This window comes from Pseudopipra pipra, chromosome 6 (genome assembly GCF_036250125.1).
Source record: "Pseudopipra pipra isolate bDixPip1 chromosome 6, bDixPip1.hap1, whole genome shotgun sequence".
Lineage (NCBI taxonomy): Eukaryota > Metazoa > Chordata > Aves > Passeriformes > Pipridae > Pseudopipra > Pseudopipra pipra.
Genome location: NC_087554.1, coordinates 18,499,716 through 18,519,657, shown reverse-complemented (window position 1 = coordinate 18,519,657; position 19,942 = coordinate 18,499,716). Strand labels below are relative to the sequence as shown.

Genomic DNA, 19,942 nt, shown 5'->3' with positions numbered 1-19,942 from the left:
CAGAGCTCTAAGCACATTTATAACAGCTCTTCCCCTCTTCAGCTGCTTAAGAGGTACACCAGAGCTCCTCTGAAAACTTGAGTAAAGGGCTCTTTTGGAAATATTTAGCTGCAAAGATACAGTGTAGAGAATAGTAGAAGAAGGACTTAGGGCTTTGCTCTTTGTTTTAATGTAGATACAAGCTGGTCTTTAAACTCCTTGGGGACCCCCGAGAAAAAAAGGTTATAAAGGTGATGCCATTGGGTATAATACATTTGGAAAATGCCAGCATTTTAGACATGGCATGTGTTACCAAAGACAGTTTAGTGGGATTGCAGTATAAAGAACATTCGTTTCAGAAAAAAAATCTCTATCCTCTGCTTTTTACACATCTTCTGCAGCTTCTACAGTGAATTGTGCAGCCTGATCAGTGTTAACGTTGTTATTTTTTTACTGCTTAACTCTTTACATATGGACATGCAAAGGGCCTGAGAGAGGCTGCTGTGGACTGTCATGTGTTTGCTGGCTGGAGCTCTGCCAATATAACTTGGTGAGATTGTAATGGTGGGGAGTCTTTCCTGGAGTTCAGGAAACAGGAAAAAAAAAAGCTGTGCTATGAACAGAGAAGTTTGCATAAAGCACACTCTGGTGGAAACAAGTCATGCCAGGTGGTTAGCAGTGTAACTAATTTTTTCTTTTTTCACTATGAAGCCCATCTTCCTTAAAACAAAATGGCAGTTATTGGCAGTTTGAACTTCTCAGTGGTGTTCGGAGTTAAAGGGTTTTATAAGCATGAGATATGATGTTTTCCTTCTGTTACAATAGCAGGTAAGGTTTTTCCCCCTCAGTTTGATCAGAACTTCACCAGGCACAGAGAAGAGGAAGCAAGGTAGTAAAGAGGCAGAACCTCTGTTTTTACTTCTTGGCTGTTGGGTGTAGTCTTACGGTGAGGGGTAGGAGCCACACTAATGTCCTGATCCACAGTCCTTTAAATTCAAAGACTCTCATCTATTTAAAAAAAGTGGAAACAGGCTTCAAACCTGTCTCCTTCTATCAGGCTCATAGTGTTGTTGGCTGTTCAACTTGGAAAAAAGAGACATAAAAATAATATTATCCTGGAGCATACCCCTTCAGTGATACATACCCTGTCTTCTACTTGTTTGGTGTTCAGTAGCACTGTGTCACAGCATTGTTCATTAGCTCCTTGCCTTGTGTAAAGAGAGATCTCCCTCTGGTTTCAACCCGCAAATTGTCATGGCTGATTACTAGAGGGGGAAATGCTGTATTCTCTTTATAGCCCTATTCTTACACCTGTCCCTCCTTCTCCTCAATGCAGTGGATACTTTTCATTCTCTAGTTTCTTCTGTAAGATCATAGGTTGTAGTGGAAGTGACCTCAGTAGGCGGTAAAGACTTGAAATGAAGTTGAAACAAAATGAGCAAAGCTATAGGGAAAGTGAATTTGATTGGAAAGTTTTCACTGTGTGATCAGCCAAATCCTGAGATCTGTCTATTCCTGGACTTTTCCTAGGATACGCTATTTTAAATTAATTATATAGGTATAATCCCCTATGTGGATGTTTGTTCTAGAATCAGAGTGTCTATGTAGAAATTGAACTCCTGAAACTACTTGAAAGTATTTATTCTGCAGTGGCTACTTTGATTGATTTCTAAGCAATTTCTAAGGACCTACAGTGATTACAGCTGATACAGCTTTTGTACCTCACTGCTTGCTTAAAGAAGCTCAGAGACTGTCCCCGCTAATGAGTCAGGTTCCGAATTGTGCCCTTTCATTTTATTTAAACTAGCAGAAGAGAACAATCTTCTTGATGCTTCATCTAAAAAAGCGTATCACAGATTGAAACATTGCACTGTGTATCTGTGTGCTGACTCCACAAACCTCCCACCCTTTGCCACCATCTCTTTCATAACAGTAGAGTTTAAATGTGGAAACATCTCTTAAGTCAGAGAAGGATATTTGGCTCAGAAAATGAGATGAGGTTGTCAGTGCATCACATGAAGCGATACGTGAGGGGATGAGATGTGTCAAATGGAAAAGACTGGAAAAAAGCAAGGGAAGAGTACTGAGGGACAGAAAACCAGAAGTAAAAAGAGTGGAAACAGAGGAGAAAATGCAGGGAGAGGCTGTAAGGTCCTGATGAAATTAAAGTAAGACTTTGGATAGGTCGGAGCTCCCTGCTCCACTGGCTTCCCTGCCATGCAGTCCCTGTTCACTTCAGCTGAGAACTTGGCCTTCGTCACTCAGAGGTTGCCATCTGTCATAGTCACCCACTGTCCTGTGAATTATTTGTGCTTGTCTAAAGGCACGAACTGCTGAATGCGTGAGCTTGCTCCAGGATTGGTGCTGTAGCTCAGCTGGAGGCCAAATGGTAGAGCCTCAGCCCAAGAAAAGCCCCAAAGCAGCTCCCACAGTTCTCCTCAAGGTTCCCAAAAAGAAAGGATGCAGGCCTCAACTGTGCTGCAGCCAAGACTGTGTGCACAGTAGCAGTATTTAAAACTGAAAAAAAATAAATGCTGTTCACCTCAGGTAACACAGTTTTATTATTGTTTGGATGAAGCTTCACAGAAATTTGGTGTGATAGGTCAGCTATTTCCAACAGAAATGGGTGAAGATACCAAAGGCAAGTATCTGCTTGAATAATCAAGAGCTAGGGATAACCTTCAGCTTACTCAAGCACATGGCTCCTGCCCCTTCCCTTGGGCAGTGTGCACAGTTTCTTCTTCATCAAAAAAAAGTCTTTCCTCTGCATGGAGCTCATGAAAAGCCTCACGTTCTTTGGTGTTGGACCACAAGTTCATTACGTTCCTGACGTTCTGTTTGCTTTCATTTTGTTGCCTGCAGTTCTGGTGAATCTGCATCTTTTACTTGGCCAAGAACTGACCTGGCTTGGCTGTGCCCAAAGGTCTATGTCCAGTTCTCAGAGGAGTTGCTTTGACACCAGGTGAAAACTGGAGAACTTAGTCACTCATTGGAGGTCTTGACTTCAGGTCAGCTCTGAGAGCTTGGTATTGCTCCCTTTTCTGGGGTCAACAGAAATTAATTAATCCTTGTTTGGACCTCGTTGCTTCAAAAGGTCTCCCTATTCCAGGACTGTTTGGCTGGGTAGGAAATGGTTAAAAGTATCTGCCTGCAAACATGAGTTTGCCCTCACCTTTCATTTCTGCTAAGGGGAAAATATGATACATACATTAGACTATAGCACTGACCAAAAAAACTCCAACACTTTGCACCCAGTGAGCAGCTGATGAATGTGATGGTCTGTTTAGATGTCTCTGTCTCTCAGCAGTCACTGTTTAGAAACAAATGACAGAAACATAAACACATTCCTGAAATCAAGAAATAGTTACAGTTCATGAACAAGAGAGAGTCAGATTCAAAACTGGTGAAAGTTACTGTAGCTTCATTAAAGTTTCATTTATTTATGTTTACATTATTTTAGCAGCGGGATTTCACAGCTCTTGTTTAGAGCATGGCATTGAGAGTAACTGAATCAGCTTAAGTAAGGTGGCAGTGGACTCTGCTGTCAGTAGATCAGAGCTGGGAGGGAGAGTTAGCCCTCTTAAATCAGATGTGCTGTCAGTAAAAGTAATTATATGGAACTACAGCCTTAATAGAGTGCTGCAATTTTATACCAGCTCCTGATATGACTGGTAGCAAAACTTTAATTTACCCACCACCCCCTGCTCTTCATGCTGACTGCCATAATTATGAAAGCTGCTCTCATCTGAAAATGGTCTTAAGAGTTACCAGTATGACGGACACTGAAGGTAGGCTAAGAGCGAGTCATATACTCCGTATCATGAATTCATAAACTAGTGATCTTGTGCCAGTGGCATGATAAAACAAAGTTAACCTTCTGGAAGTCCTTTTCATAGTCCAACTACATACTGAAGTCCTATTAATTTAAGCCTAACTTTTCTAAAAGTGCACTGATTCTGTTTGTAATGGGTTTGGAAGATGCAAGGGCTGTTTATGGGCTCAGTCTCAACATGTCTTTCTGTTATTACAGAGCTGTTTCAAATTTAGTTTAAAGCTAAATCTATGCAATTCCTTCATGTCAGCTGAATAATGCTTCTAGTGTCTTGAGCTATAGATTTTTTTTTTAGTTAATTTTGCCAAATTTTATCTATTGCTTATATATTGCTTTATAGTTTCATAGAAACTTTCCAAAGGACTGGAGAGAGTGTCACATAACAGTATTTTTTAAAATTTTGATAGTGTACAAGTGAAAGATACTTGGGTAATCCTGGTTTTTGAAGTTTAGTCAGGCCTCAGTTGGAATTTCTGGACATGTCTGTGGCACAGATTTAGATATTTTTTGCCATTTTGAATTTTTTTCTTTTGACTTCAAGAGGTACTAAATCTAATAAGGGCAGACATGTCACTATAAAATTGAAGCAGAGACAGGAAATAGGCATTTGTCATATGGATGAATTTCAACAAGCTTGATTTCATATTGCTTTTTGATAAGCAGTCTGATGTGATAAATGACAGCAAACGAAATTCTGCTTAGCAGTTACTGACCTCTTTTTTTGGTAGTATTTCTGCAGAAGTTGCAATATTCAAACCTAAATATAGAAAATAGGCTGCAAGCATGTTATGAAGCTTTCCACCTGTATAGAGAGTGTTGCAGAATGCTTTGAGTAACAAGGCCTTGTTAAGTACGAGTAATTTTGCTGTTGTCTAGTTCTGTTACAGATGTGAAGGGACAGAAAAATACAGATTGTTATGACAGATGTTAGCCACGTCCCTTGGTGTACATCTGGAAAGCCCTTGGACTTAAATTGAAATGTTCTCACAGACATAGACATATGTTGGTTGGTCACTGCTTCTCCCCCCTCTCTTGGCAAACACATAACTAATAATGTTTATCGCCTGATCACAGTGGGCAAACTATAATTTTAGAAGTATTTATTGCTAAGATCAACATGAAGTGTTAAAGTGTCAGCAAAGCTGAAGGAGGGGAAAAAGGCTGGCCAGATTCTTTACCAGGGAGTCTTGGCTTTTGGCTATCCTTATACCATGCCTTCTTTCCATGACACAGAAAAGGTCATAGAAGGGAAGACTTTCACTGCTGGAAGTTTCTAGGCTTGGGAGAGCTCTCTTACACTGTGTGTTAGAGGGGATACAGCGTGCATAGGAGTGTGTAGATTGTCTCATCTCACCTAGTGCGTGTGGACAAAGAAATCAGCAAAGGCAACGTGTGATCCATAGAGAGCAGCCCATGAAGCTGCCGCTTCCTGCTGAACCACTCCTTTAAAATCTTTAGGATACATACACACAGATGCACGTTAGCCAAAATACATTTAGTAGTGTAAGGATACAGAAAAACATACCCATCAAGATCAGTCATTCTGAACAGAGAGAAGTCCAAGTATTCTGTCTCCTTTTCTTTGTGAAGTCTCTGATAGAGCTAATTGTGATGAAACCAATTTTTTAACCAATTCAATATTGCATCTGGAAAAAAGTCAAGATTCTTTACAGCCTTATTTACAGTCAAGCAAACATTGTGAAAAAATTTGTATAAGACAGCATACTCTCTTTATAATATATTTGTATTTATGCATGTGTGTGTATATATGTATCTTTATCCCTAAAGAAAAGCAGACTGTGAAAACACAGTGTTCATTTCTTAGAAACCTTGAGTACAGTGGTCTCTATACCCCTTATGGTTCCTGGATGTATTATTTCTTTTTTTTAATAGTCTTTTGTGCTGGTAAGAAAGAGGAGCAAAGGCCACCTTTGGGAGCAGCCATTTTCCTTTTAAAAACCTCTGTTCTTTGCTGCATGTCAGATGGTGTTATAGGATAGTTTCTAAACCAGATTAATTAAGTTCAAGGAAAGTTCTCAAGCTTTGCAGAAGCTGTCAATTTGCATTTTTATTTTTATTTGCTTTTTGACACAATCTAGTGTCAAAAAGAGTTCAAAATCCAATATGACAGCATGATGGGAAGGTGTTGTGCCTTCTTTCCAATTTAGAAGGATTGCTTTCCAAGTGAGAAGATCTCCAGCATCTCCTAGTGCTGTGAGGAATGCAGCAAGTACAAAGATGCTTTGCAATAAATGTCTCCAGGAGGCCTGGTGAAGCCTGAATTTGAACATGGCTGAGCCAGTTGAGACCCTTCTCAATACGAAATACCTCTCAAATTGGGACTACGAAAAGGAAGTATTCTGCTGTTTTCACTAATTTACTAACAAGAAAACTATGTTTGCTAATTGTTAATGATGCTTTGCATTATGTTTCCTTGCAAATCCTGGACTCCTGTCCATATTAGCTTCCTCTTGGGAAAGCCCTGAATATGAAAGGAAATACAGTTCAAGATAGCACATTCTGGCTGATTAGTTCTTCCCCTTGGACACAGCTGCAGAGTTGATGTGTACTGTGTATAGTATTAATTCCTACCTCTTGCTTGGAGTGGGGTTTAGATTCCTCCCAGGGTGCATCTCCTGTTCATCCCCATCCACCTACAGCTGTTGGTGTGATGAGCCATTTGGGCATAGCTAGGCTCACTGAAGGAGTAAATAAAGCTTCCTACAGGTTTTGTCAGTCTCTCATGTACTGTCCTCAAGCTAACTGCTCAGTTAAGATCGTGTTGCTTGGTCTCTAGACAATTTTAAATCCCTGTGGCTTCAGATCTTGACTTCAGTGAAGCTGTGTATGCAATTTCTTAACCTTGAACTGTTGTGTAAACTTGTACTTCCCTAATAGAGTACAAAACCAGGTACTTAGCTTTAGGAACATGCTTGTAGGCTTGAATGCATATCAAATCAGATTGAATGCTCTGTCAGTTCTAGGAAGAATTGAAGAGCAGGTTTTTACTTACTTTTTTCCCCTCCCCTCAGATCAGTATCTTGAAAATACAAGACTTCTTACTAGAGTTAAGGAAAAGTCATACTTTTCTAGGAGTTTATGTTTCTGAGAGAATAATGGCGGGGGAGGCATTGAGGTGGGGTGTGGTTGCTTTTAATTTTGCTTTTTAACTTAACTTTCTCTGCAGGCTTTTGGCTACAGTAACAGAATCCATCAGGCATAACAAAGTACTGGCAGATTCCAGCTCTTACATTTACCCCATGTCCCGTTGTACTCAGTATTCTGGATGGTGTAGAAGCTGCTGTAAATCCTTGGCTTGGCAACAGAAATGCCGTGCAGTTAACTCACTGAGTGGTCTTTGTTATGCTTCATCTATTTTTCTGATTTCATTTCAGATTTGGTAACACCTGGTCTGCAAGTAGTAATGACAGCCACAGGTGCTTATGGGCATATAGTCATAGATGTGTGTTTAAATGCATGTGTGTATGTATCCTAAACGCTTACACAATTCTGTTGCAATATGAGTTACCATCATCTGTGGGAGTGGGCTGCCAGTGTTTTCTTTCATTGCATTGATTCTCAAGGTGCCCTAAATCAATGAATGAATGAAAATGCATTGACTTGGAAGGAGCACATTCTTGAGATTGTTCAGAAGTGAACTGGTTGACTTGACAAGTTCAGTTTTGAGAGCAATCTTTTTTGGTACTGAAAGATAACAAGTGAGAAATCCTGCCCAGGAAACAAGAGAGACTCAATTTACCAACTGTCAGACACGTGACATTGACTTTGAACAAAGTGAACACCAGATTCTCTGAGGCTTGAGGCATCAGTGGAGCCCAAAAGTCAGATACATGTATTTGAATGATGCAGAGGAGCAACCTTTAATTGGCAAGGTTGTTTTTATCTCCTGAAGTAAAATAATGGCATCCATAAAGGTGACTTTGCTACAAGGAGGACTTACAACGTAGATGTTGAAACAAATGTCTTGAAGATGTAGAGTAATGGATTCTAACTGATCACATTCCTCTTTCCATGGGAAAACTACGTTCTGTATTTTGTAGCATGTTTCAGTTCAAATGCTGATACTTTTTGAGGGGATTTCCAGCTTAGTTTGTGAGAAAATAAAAAGTGATGAGTGTTGAGAAAGATATAATGCATTGAGATATACTATTCTCTCTTCTAGTCTTCAAGTAGAGCTTTTAGTATTAGAATTAAAAACCTGCAAGCTTGGAAAGGTTAAGTTGCTGAACCAGGCAGAAATGGTGGTTGAAGCTTACAAACATGATATCAGGTGGTTTTTTTGTTTGCTTGTTTTGCCTTTAAAGCCTCAGCAGTCCTGCTGCTGTGTTCGATCTGAGTCAAAAGCTTTTTGGTTAAGCTGACCCTTTTTATACTTCTCAGCTTGGAGCTGGGTCTGTGATGTTTCTGTCAGAAGATTTTGAAGAAACTGCCAGGCAGGTACTCTGCAGAGTTACAAGAGGTGATAGTGCACACTGCAGGTAAGAACAGCTGCAGAATGGCCCTTCTCTCTTCCTGCCTCCATCAAACCTGTTGCTCTCGCTTTGGCCCAATAAGATGCTGCTCCCAGCATGTGCCAGGCCTTGGTGTAAGCAGTATGGTAGGTCAAAACATGAGCTGTGGCTGAGTAAACAGTTGCAATCTGCCTCAAAAAGAAATCATGCAAGTGTGCTAATTCTGCCTATCACATTCCTCGAAGACCAAATTTCTACGACAAAAGGAGAGGTTTACCTACAAAAAGCCATATTTGCCACTGCATAGTTACACTGAGGACAAGAAAGCACGTGCTCCCCAGGGATTTTGTCCCCAGTGATATCCCCACATTTACAACTATCTGAAAGGGGGTTGTAGTAAGGTGGGGATCAGCCTTTTCTCACAAGCAACTAGCAACAGGACAAGAGGAAATGGCCTAAAGCTGTGCCAGGGTAGGTTCAGGTGGGACATCATGAAAAATTTCTTCACTGAAAGGATGGTCAGGCATTGGCATGGGCTGCCCAGGAAAGGGGTGGAGTCACCGTTCCTGGAAGTGTTCAAGAAATAATTGGACGTGGCACTTAGTGCTGTGGTTTAATTGACATAAAGTCATAGAATCATAGAATGTTAAGGGGGTTGGAATGGACCCTAAAGTCGCAACCCCGCCTGCACTGGGCAAGGGCACCTCCCACTAGAGGTTGCTCTAGGCCTTATCCAACCTGGCTTTGAACACTGCCAGGGATGGGACATGCACAGCTTCCCTGGGCAATCCTTTCCAGTGTCTAACCACCCTCACAGTAAAAAATTTCTTCCTAATATCTAACCTTAATTTGCCCTCCTTCAATTTGTATCCAGTACTCCCTGTCCTATCACTACAGTTCCTGACAAAGAGTCCCCTCTGGGTGGTGTTTGGTTAGAAGTTGGACTCTGTGGTCTTGGAGGTCTTTTCCAACCTTAATGATTCTGTCATTCTATGATTTCAAATTCCAATAATGCTTTAAAAATGGCATTTTACAAGATTATATTTTAATTTAAAAGTCAAAACAAATGTGACAAATCCATGGGGAAAAAAGGCAGTGTTCAGTGGAAGTTTAGATTATGTTTTGGTTTTAATACATTCCTCTGTTTTCAGCAGGAAAAAACCTCCTACTCACTATGGGGGAAGGTGTTTTTCAAACTCTGTCTTGCAAGTTGGAAATTTAAATGCAGCATCACTGTGGGTGCAGGTGACACTGAAAAAGTGAAACAGAACTTAAAATATGGATATAAAAGAAAGACCCTTCATGAAGTCATTCTGGGTAAAAAGTAAGACTCCAATCCTGTCTGCTGCCACTTTGATCATTCTTCTGATAGGCATTGCGCCCTAGCAAATTCAATGTTGAGATCAGACATTGATAATGGGCTTTAATTTGCTGTACTGTTTAGCATCTTGTGAGTCTTCTTGAGTATGGCAGCCCATTGCAGTTTTTATGTGGATATAGGAGGTACAAAGTCGTTGTGTTGTTAATGGACTAACAATACAGAATGAGAGAAAGAGGGAAAGGGCTAGTAATTTGTGATACGTGGGAGAATTCCTGGAAAAGGATTATGTGCAGTGGTTTAAAAAGTGGTTGTACGTATTTTTTTTCTGATTTCCTGTGAGGGTTGGTAAACATTTACAAGATATGGAATAGCCAGTGCAGATCAGTAGTGGAGTCACTGCAACAACTAAAAAAAGATTTAAACAACAACCAAAAAGTTCGTTTTTTTGGGTTTCTTCGCGTTTCTCCGAGAATGGGCTTGGGTGGAAGGTTTGCGATTAAAAGCTGTATTGGCTCCTGGTGTTATGGATTTTCACTAGTAGCTCATACTGTGCAATGTTGAGGAGCTGTTCCTGTTGTGTAGGGACTAAAATCTGGGGATGCAGCTGCAAGAAATGAATGACCTATGTTGGTAGGTAGAGTGGAGGTGAGTGAGTTGACTGATTAAACAGATGCTTCTTCTGCAAACTGTACCTTCTTTCCTGTCATGGTTGCTAAAGACAGTTTGGGCATTTGGAATGCTAAAAAAACTGTGTGATCTTTAGAATTAAGCATATCTCACTGTGTTCTTGGGTTTGTGTAAGAATCTGTCAAGTTTTTAGCCTTTGATCCTGTAGGTTACAAAGACAGCTATGGCTCACTACTGTGCTAGACACTGTTGTTCCAGGGACACAGTTAGGGAAGGGCTTTGCATCAGGTATCTCATTTTGCAAGCAGCTTAAGGCACTCACAAAATGAGTAAATGTAATTGAAATCTAATGCTATGATTTCCTCGATGCCTGCATGATTTTGAACAAGGATGTTCTGTTCCTGGATCAACAGGAAACATCTGAGCCATCTGTATAGCCTCTGCCAGACAAGGAAGCACTTTGCTCAAAAAGAATAGGCAGGGCAGGCGAGGTGGTGGTGCTGCATTATTCATAAGGGAGGGTTTTGATTGCAGGTTAGTGCAATTCCAGTTAGTGATGATGTGGTTGGGCGTTTCTGTGTAAGGATTAGGGGAATGGGAAACAAAGAAGTTGTTACAGAGAATAGCTAATACTGATAGCTCAGCCAGGGTATAAGCACTGATGAGTTATTCTGTAGGAATTAGAAGAAATTTCTGGATCTAATAGGGATGAAGAAAAAGTGGAGGCATCCTCAGTCTATAATAATACTGATAGACCTTGGACTGCCCAACCCCCTGAGTTGGAGGACCACGAGTGCGGGAACAGTCACTGATATTGTAAGGGACCAACTGTGTCAACTAAATGTTTAAAAGTCCATGGGACCTGATGGGATTCATCTTGGAATTCTAAAGGAGCTAGTAGATGTTGTGGCAGGATCCCTCATTATTATCCAGCAAAGGTCTTGGGAGTCTGGGAGTGGGTCCCTGCTAACTGGAAGCTAGCCAGTGCTATTCCAGTCTACAGGAGGGCAGGAGGGAAAACCCAGGGAACTACAGACCTGTTAGTCTACCCTCAAGTTCCTGGAAAAAGCTATGGAAAAAATTATACTGGGTACTATTGAAAGGCATTTAAAGAATAATGCACTCATCAGGTAAAGTCAGCATTGGTTCACAAAGGGAAAGTCCTGTTTAACTAATTTGATCTCTTTGTATGGTAAGGTCACCCACCTAGTGGATGAAGTGAAAGCAGTGGATGTAATTTTTTTTTATTTTAGTAAGACATTTGGTACTGATACTCTCATAGGTTCTTCACCCAGCACACTGTGAACCTCCTCTTTGAGGTCCCAGTGAACTGTCCAGACCTGTGTCCTAATTGACTGTAAAGCAGAGACATGAGAGATCAAGGTTTCTTGGTGGAAAGTCACTTTTGAGCCATTTTAATCCTATATGTTCAGCAAATGTTTCTGAGAAAACCCTATATTCTTCCCTTTCCTTCTCTGTCAATATTTATTTTAGTATCCATCTTCTAGAGTTTTCATTTATCTGTTTGCTCTGCTGTGTGTCTTGGAATTGGCTAAAAATCCAGTGATTTTAGTGCAATGACAAAGGTAAAGGAAGAGCTGTGAAACGATCTACCAGAATTGGACTGAAATATGAAAACACCTCCATGTCTTGTAAACACAGGGTTATTGATACATGGGAAAACTAATAGAGATGGTTTCAGCAGGGAGCTGGAGAGTCATTACACCTTAATCACTCTTTGCCTGCTTTGAGGAAAAGAAACTATTCCTCAACTTGTCATCAGTTTTGCTTCCTAATTTATTTTAAAGAAAAAAACAGAATGAAATAAGGTTTTTCAGAATTATTCAGGTGTTTGTTTGTTTATTTGTTTGTTTTAAATTAGCAGTACACTAGAAGTAAAAAAAAACAAGAGGGGAATAAACACAAAGTTATTACTGAGGGAGGAGATGCATCTGGCTCAGGACTGACTTTTTGCTTGTGGACCAAAGAGTCTTCTCTTTTTTTATTAAATGAATGTGGTTAGTGTGTGACAACTGTGATACTGTTTTGTGAAATATAGCCTTTAGACTTCTTTCTGAAGGGATAAAAAAATCTGGCTTGATTTATGGAGAAAAAAAGTCTTAAACTGTAGGTGACATTAGCAATGAAAATGTCAGGCTCTGTAGTGTGTAATACATAACTGTGCTGTGTTTTCGCTGTATTTAATGTTATGGGACAATAACCAGGACTTCTGCTCTTCTGATTACTCATTTTGTGTGCAGCTTTTCTCAAGAGAATAACAGTTTCATACTCCTAGGGAGCAAAGTGCAGCTCTCTGAACTACTGCAAACTTTGGCCTTCCTCCACAGAAGTCAGCAGGATTTAACTCATCTCCTATGGGAGAATGGTAAAACCTTAAGAATATGTATAAGGAGGGAATTTTCAGAGAAAATTTATTTTGTTTGCTTCAACTTAGTTACTGAGCTGTCTACTGGAAATCTCTTCTCTGTTCCTTATTACAAGGGATGTCTTTCATTTTCATCCAAAATCTGTTATGTCCTGCACAATTTTTTTTCCTGCTTCTACTCTTAAAAAAAAAATTATCACAGGATTGAAAGCTTTCAACACAGGGTCAACTGAAAGAATGCTTTACACTGAAGAAGGATGACTAAGGCACTCATAAGTGCCTTGCATGATTAACTCTTGCAGAGCACGTTTTCAACCATCAGCCCCTTCTTACATTATGGCTGAGAGAAATACTGCTGAATACTTTTATGGGTTTTTTGCCCATTGTCCTGGTTTTGGCTGGGGTAGAGTTACTTTCTTCCCAATAGCTGATACAGTGCTGTATGAGAACAGTTGTTGATAACACTCTGATATTTTAGTTGTTGCTAAGTACTGCTCACTCTAAAGCAAGACTTTTCATTTCCTCCGCTCTACTGGTGAGGAGGTGCACAAGGAGCTGGGAGGGAGCATGGCCAGGACAGCTGTTGTGTTCCACACCACAGAACATCAGACTCAGTATAGAAACTGGAGGGAGTTGGCCTGGAAACACCGATCACTGCTGAGGGATGGGATGGGCATCGATCAGTGGTGGGATGCGCAACTGTGTTGTGCATCACCTGTGTTTGTTGGGCTTTATTCCTCTCTTTCTCCTTTCCGTTACAGTTATTATTATTGAGATTAGTATTATTATAATATCTTAGTTTGTTTCAATTATCAAACTGTTCTTCTCACAACCCACAAGTTCTGATTTTTTTTTTTTAACTGATTCTCCTCCCCATTCCATCAGGAAAGGGGGGAGGTGGGAGTGAACAAGCAGCTGTGTGGTACGTAGTTGCCAGCTGGGGTTAAACCATGACACCCTTACATCAACAAATGATGAACAGCCCCAAATTTGTTTTCCCTGAAAAGAAGTTTCCCTGTTCTTCAACAAGGGTTGAAGTGGCTTGTATGAATCAAGTCACTAAAAGAACTTGCATTAGGTTAATAGAAGATCATGGAACTGGCTTAACACTTTAGCAGTGTCATTATCGGAATTGCAGAGCTGAACATTCAGCAGAGGAATGAGATCATCTCAGTCTTGTATTGTGCCTCAGCATCCATTCAGAGATGGCAGAGCATTAGCAAGAACAGGGAAAACTGCAAATGGATGTGCCAGAACTTCATCCTAGCCAAGACATGGTGCTTATGTAGGAACAGGCAAGTGACAAAAATAACACCAGTAAGCAATAGTGCAGTGATTTCTTTGGAGTCACTTCTGACTCTCACGCTGACTTCATGGAGTTTAAACCCATTAATGGATGGCAAGTTACATTTAGCTGACTCTACTAACTGGCCTTGCTGCTTTAATTTTTAGCATTTGTCAGTGTCTTACTGGCTATATAACTACAGTAGGATGTCTGGTCCAGCTGTTTAATACTTTTGTATAAGGTAGTGCTCACAGAATTACCATTAAATCTGATTAATTAAGTTTTTTTATTTTGGTATTAAAATACTGAAATAGAAGTTCAATTCAACTTGTTTGTCAAACCCTGTTATGATACAGGAGCTGAGTTTTAGAGAGCAACTTGGCTGATACATTTGCAGGCACCTTTTATGAGAGAAGAATGTTAGTTGGAAATAAAATTTCAGTCTCAGGCTGCCATGGGTCAGTCATTGCAAAGATACTTTAAAAATGATGAAAACATTCTCAGTGGATAAAAATTTTGAATGAGCTGTATAAATTATAAATGTTAATGATGGGTTTCCAAAGTCACTTAGAATAAGACTTATGAAGATAATGCAGTATGTGAAGTTAGAGGTAGACATTTTGTGGAAATAACAAACTTAAATGTCATTGAGGGCCTCAAAGATGACATTTTTAAAAAAAAAAAGTGTAGCTATTTTGGCACTTTGCCTGAATCTTTTTAATGAGACAGGGTTTACTAAGGGAAAGGAAGTAGCACTTTTGAAAGTTGAACTTCTTGAACTGTTTGAAACTGTACTTGAAGAATAGAGAGACCTATTACTGCTCTAGTTGTTTCTGAAAATCATACATTTAAGACACTTCTGAAAAGGCAAAGGGAAAGTTGTATCTGGTTAGAAAAGTAGCAGAAAGTGTAAGACCAATGCGAAGACTCCCTCTGGGGTAATGAGGAGTAGTGATATGATCTGTGAAACTGGGAAGTGGATAAGATTTCCTTATTCCTTTGCCTAAAACAAATGTTTATATTTCTTGTCATTTTATTGATTAATCTGAAAAATTGGAGACTTTTCTCTTTTGTAGTTTCAACTCAAACTATGCAGCACAGCTCTGAATAGAAAGTAGGATAATATAAATGAGATTTAAAAATAAAGTAATTTCCAGATAGCTCTGTATAAGCACTAAAACAGAAATAAAGGAGATTTTATAGTTTCACTGTAGCATCAAGCAATGAAAGTCAATCAATTTGAACCAGGTTCATAGTATTAAAAACCATCACCTCATAGCAGGAAGTGAAACAGGTGCAACATTCACAGTAAGGAAAGCAGATGGAAAAAGTGAGCACATTAATGGATATATTGTGTGTGCCCATGATCTTTTATTACAAGAGAAAATCCAGTAAATTAAGTTGATATTGTTCACTGAAGTCCAATTACATATATTACACAGTGGCAGCATGTGGGGATTTGACCCCGGCCAGCAACTAAATAGCCACTGACCAATTGCTCACTGCCTGCTGCTCCCCCAGTGGGATGGGGGAGAGAACTGGAACTGCAAAAATGAGAAAATATCAGTCTGAGTGAAGCAAAGCTCTGTGTGCAAGCAAAATGAAATCAGGATCTATTTCCCGTCAGCGGGCAGATGTTTGGCCCTTTCCCGTAGGCCAGCAGGCAAAATGCTTACTTGGGAAGGCAAGTGCTGGAACAGCAAACAGCTCTCCTCCATCCTCTTTTCCCTGAGCTTCTATTGCTGAGCATGGCACCATGGACTATGGGATATCCCTTTGGTCACTTGGGGTCAGCTGTCCTGGCTGCGTCCCCTCTTGACTTCTTGTCCGACGCTCAAGATGAACATTGCCATCGAGGACTAATTTTGCCTGGTTTTATTCTGGAGTGTCTACTTGCTACTGGAGTTTCTATACCTAGAGGCACCTAGAAAAAAGTACTGCTAGTGACTGCAGCTGCTGGAAGTTTCTGCTGTACCTTGTCATTCTCGAGACATCCAAGTGTTTCAGTTGTCCATTTTGCCAGACTTTAGTTTTACCATTTTCTCAGATCAACAGAATTCCGTAATAAATCCATTACAACATGTATCTCTCTGGTCACAACTGAAGTTGTGCTGTCTTTTTCAATGTGGGAGAGGCTTGATTTTTGTTGCTAATTTATTTTTACCAGCTGAAGTCTTGGAGTTGTTTTGTTAGAAATTAGTTCCCAGGGTGTACATTGATAGTATGGGATGGCATCTTCATCCCTTCAGCTGTCAGCTGAGGCCGTCTGTCTGACTTGACATTAGTTGAACCCATTCCAGTTGCAACTAAGGGTACTAAATTCTCAGCATAGTTGTTGCCTTCATTTGGACAGGATGAATTCCACATGCATGTGAATCTTGTGTTTTGGAACAGCTTAATTTTTGGAGTTATAAAGTTGCCCTGTCTTTCAGATGGTGATTGCTACTTAAAGCAGAACTGGACACTCAGTGGGCTGAGTCCTTTTGTTTCCAATGCACAGGCTGGGACTTTGTTCAAAGTGCAGAATTCAGGGGTGATGAAGACATGAGTGTTTCAGATGTGCAGGAGGCAGCTGCGTGAGTTACACACTGCCATTGCATTTAAATGAGGCATTTGCTGATTTCTCCCAACCCTAATGTTTGTGAGCTTTGGTTCTAAGTATTTTTTTTCCTTGAAATTACACACTTAGGTTATATATATGTTAACTTGGGTGGACATCTATGCCTACCTTAGCTTATTTCTTCCTGTAAATTCTTGTTTTAGAATGATAAAAGCATATGATAAATGAGATTATTTGTAACTTATACAGAGTATCTCTCAGAATACCAGAAATTGAGAGCTGAGAACTGTCTTTATACCATGACCTTACTAATATCTTATCCCTGCCCACTCTTTTAATGGAGACAATCTGTTTTTAAAGTTTTAAAGATGTTTTTCAAGTTGCTATTTCAGTTTACATTTTCATGTTTTCCTTTGCCTGAAGCGGCTGATGTCCCCCTGAATCCTGAACAGGCTATTTGTGTGCAATATTGAAGAAGCTTGATGGCTCTGCTTGTGTGAACAGAATTTCAGTTGCTTCTGAATGCCCTAACAGTGTGCCAGACTTAGGTAAATAAACTAACTACATTAATTGCTCCTACATCCCTTGAGTACTTCCACTTTGTAGGTTTTACAGTAGTGTTAATGTATTGTAATCCATTATAATTTGCAAAATTAAAATTTTCTTTCTTTGCCTGCATCTGCCACTGTTAATTCAGAAGCTCTAATAAATGCATTAAAAGAAGGAAGTAATAAGCAAAAGAAAGCCCCTCTGGGAATGTATAATTTCACTCTTTATGCTGTGTTGGAAGAAAATAAACAGTGTAAACATGCAAAGTTAGCATGCCACTAAAGTGAGATTACAAAGGAAAGCCGTAAAACCCTTCTGTAGCTGTCGCACTTGCATTTATTATAGAAATGGAAAGGATGAGGCTCAGTAAGTGCAGTGATGTGCTGAAAGCACGTCTCAGACTTGCATCAAAGGACAGGCTTGTGTGGAAGCTGTGAGCAGTGTCATGCATTGGAATGGGAAGCTACCCAGTGGGGCACACTGGATAAGTCATTTTTTATCAGGGAAAATGATAAACCATCAAAAAACCCAGATTAGTAAAGGAAATCAAGGAGAGAGAGACCTATATGTGGGCAAAGCATATCAGTCAGAAAAAAGGCGACTGAATGAGGAGATGAAGCTTTATCAGAGCGAACAGTTTTGATTTGAAAACAATTGCCTTACTGCCTTTTGGGAGCTGGCCAATACTAAACATGCATTTCTCCTATTAATTTTAAGTGCCAGAGGGCATTAGGAGATGTCAGACACAGATGTTTCATTTAGCCATTGTCTGACTTCAAAGGAGTAGGTGAGCATGAGATAGCCCGTGACATGCTGAGCAACTGGGATAAGTCAGAGAGAGATTCACAGAGATCCAGGCAGAGCAGAGTAAGAAATTAGGATGGGAGTGAGATGGTGGAAAAGACAGAAATAAAGTGGATGAGGAGTAGATGTTTTGGGAAGCCTTTATATTTAAAAGGTTTTTTGCAAAGCTGAGCTCAGACAGAAATAGGAGAAGCTAAGCTGCCTGTAGCAGAAGAAACATTTGAAAGCAGCATGGCCACCCAAGAGGAGCCAGGAAGATAGCTACATGTAGGGAATGTACAGGCAAGCGTGTGGCAGAAGAAAGCAAATGTGCTTAATTCCATTTGCTGTCATTGTACTGTATCCTGCTGGGGCTTTAGTGGGTCTTCCATGGAGTTTCAGAGCAGATGTGTGTTCGACACCTTGCTGCAGCAGCCAGGCCTCACAGGGGTTCTTCTGTTTTCTCTGCCAAGGAAGGAGCTGCAGGAACACTTGCAGGCAGAAGTGCCAGGGCACAAGCTCTGTATGGCAGCTAAACAGCAGCCCTGGGGATAGGAAGCAGGCCTTTCCTGGTGGGTAGGATGTGACAAATGTCCTGTTGTTTCAATGAGATCATCTTCTCCCATTAGTCTAATCACTGCGATTAGTCAAGCTGTCCTTGCTGGTGATGTCCCCTGGGACATGTTTCAGAATTTTCCTCCTGTTGTGTGCCTGGAGGGTGCTGGATTTGGGAATAAAGAAGAGGAGCACTGTTGATATCCACCCTAAAAGGAGAGATCTGAGCAAAGGAGGCAGAGTATGACTTTCAGCATCACAATAAAAGGATATTCTTGGCGGACTGTGGGTGAAAGTTAAGAAAGGAATAAGATCATTGTGCTGAATGGGATGTGCATATTTATATAGGGGCAAGGTAGCCCCTGCTGGGTTATTTATCTCAAGGGGTTTCTGCCTTAAGCATGCCTTCTAGAGGAAGAGTGTCAGTCTGCAGCTGTTAGGGCACTTCCAATCCAGGAATAGACATGTTCGGTGATATGGTTTTTATGCAGACATAAAGCAATTGCAGTGAAATAAAGGAGGTTCTTTAATTTCATGAGGCTTAAAAATGTGTATGGTCCACAAGGCCATGCAAATCCCTCTTGGTTTTCTAATGTGCAGCAGCATTGGGCTTTGCAGAATAAATGGAGCTAATAATTTCTAGGAGCTGGTCTGATCCATTGCTTGAGAAGCTGAGAGCTAGGGCTTGTTCCCTCGAGTCATTTGTAACTCCTTTCTTCTGTCTTAAAATGTTAATAAACAAATCTGTGGAACTTCATGGGGTTTGTAAAGCTTTGTGAATTTCTGCAATGTAAGATTGTCCCATAAAGTGTACAGTGTTATTCCTAGACTCTTGTGGGGTAGAGTACCCTCCTTTTGTATGTGTTGGACTTTAACAGGGGAATAGCAATTGTTGAAGCCTTGAATATTTACAATAAATTGTGGAATAAGAGTGGAAGAATAGATAACTTTCCATTAATGTAGGTAAAGAAACAGATATGCATTAAGTGAACATAAATGTGCATTTCCCAGCCTTTCAGGAACATAAAAATTGCTATTAAAGTAGAACAAAACAGCTTTAACATTAAATAGAACTTCCCTGTAGCAATAAGATAAATATCAGACTGTAAGTAACTGCAAAGCCCCTCAAAAAAGCAGTGCTATAGAAATACACACACAGTTTGCCACTCATGTCTCATGTTCATTAAAAACATCAAATGCTGTGAATGTGCTATCATTCCTTAGGAGATGCTGATCTACATTTACTTATATTATTGTCTCACATTCAGAAACCTCAGATTTCTACTCCTTGGAAGAGTGTACCAGCAATGCTTTTGGTTTCAGAGAAATCATCATTCTGTAGTTTCTCTGCCCTTACTACTGGCGTGTACATAATGATGCAAAATGTTTCTTCCCAGTGCAACAGCTACCCTGGTTTATGTGCAGACCGAAGATTTTAGTAGGCAGAGGAAGTGCTTTTAAACAGGAGCTCTAATTTTTAAAAGCAGCTGCAAAAATGTCTGCCAACGATTTCTTAGTTAAGCCAGGAAAAAGAAATATATTCCCATCCTTTTAGTATGTTATAAAAGTTTATGCTAACATAATTCTAATGCC

General features: G+C 40.1%; 1 protein-coding gene across 3 annotated transcripts in view; it reads left to right on the top strand.

Moving 5' to 3' along the window:
- Positions 1-19,942, top strand: part of TSPAN4 (tetraspanin 4) — a 359,373-nt gene that overhangs the window by 83,338 nt on the left and 256,093 nt on the right. The window contains exon 3 of one of the 3 annotated variants that reach the window (XM_064657621.1): positions 8,213-8,310. The exons of the other annotated variants lie outside the window; for them this stretch is intronic. The gene's annotated coding sequence lies outside the window, so the exon portion shown is untranslated. The remainder of the gene's footprint in view (positions 1-8,212; positions 8,311-19,942) is intronic. 3 annotated transcript variants of the gene reach the window in all.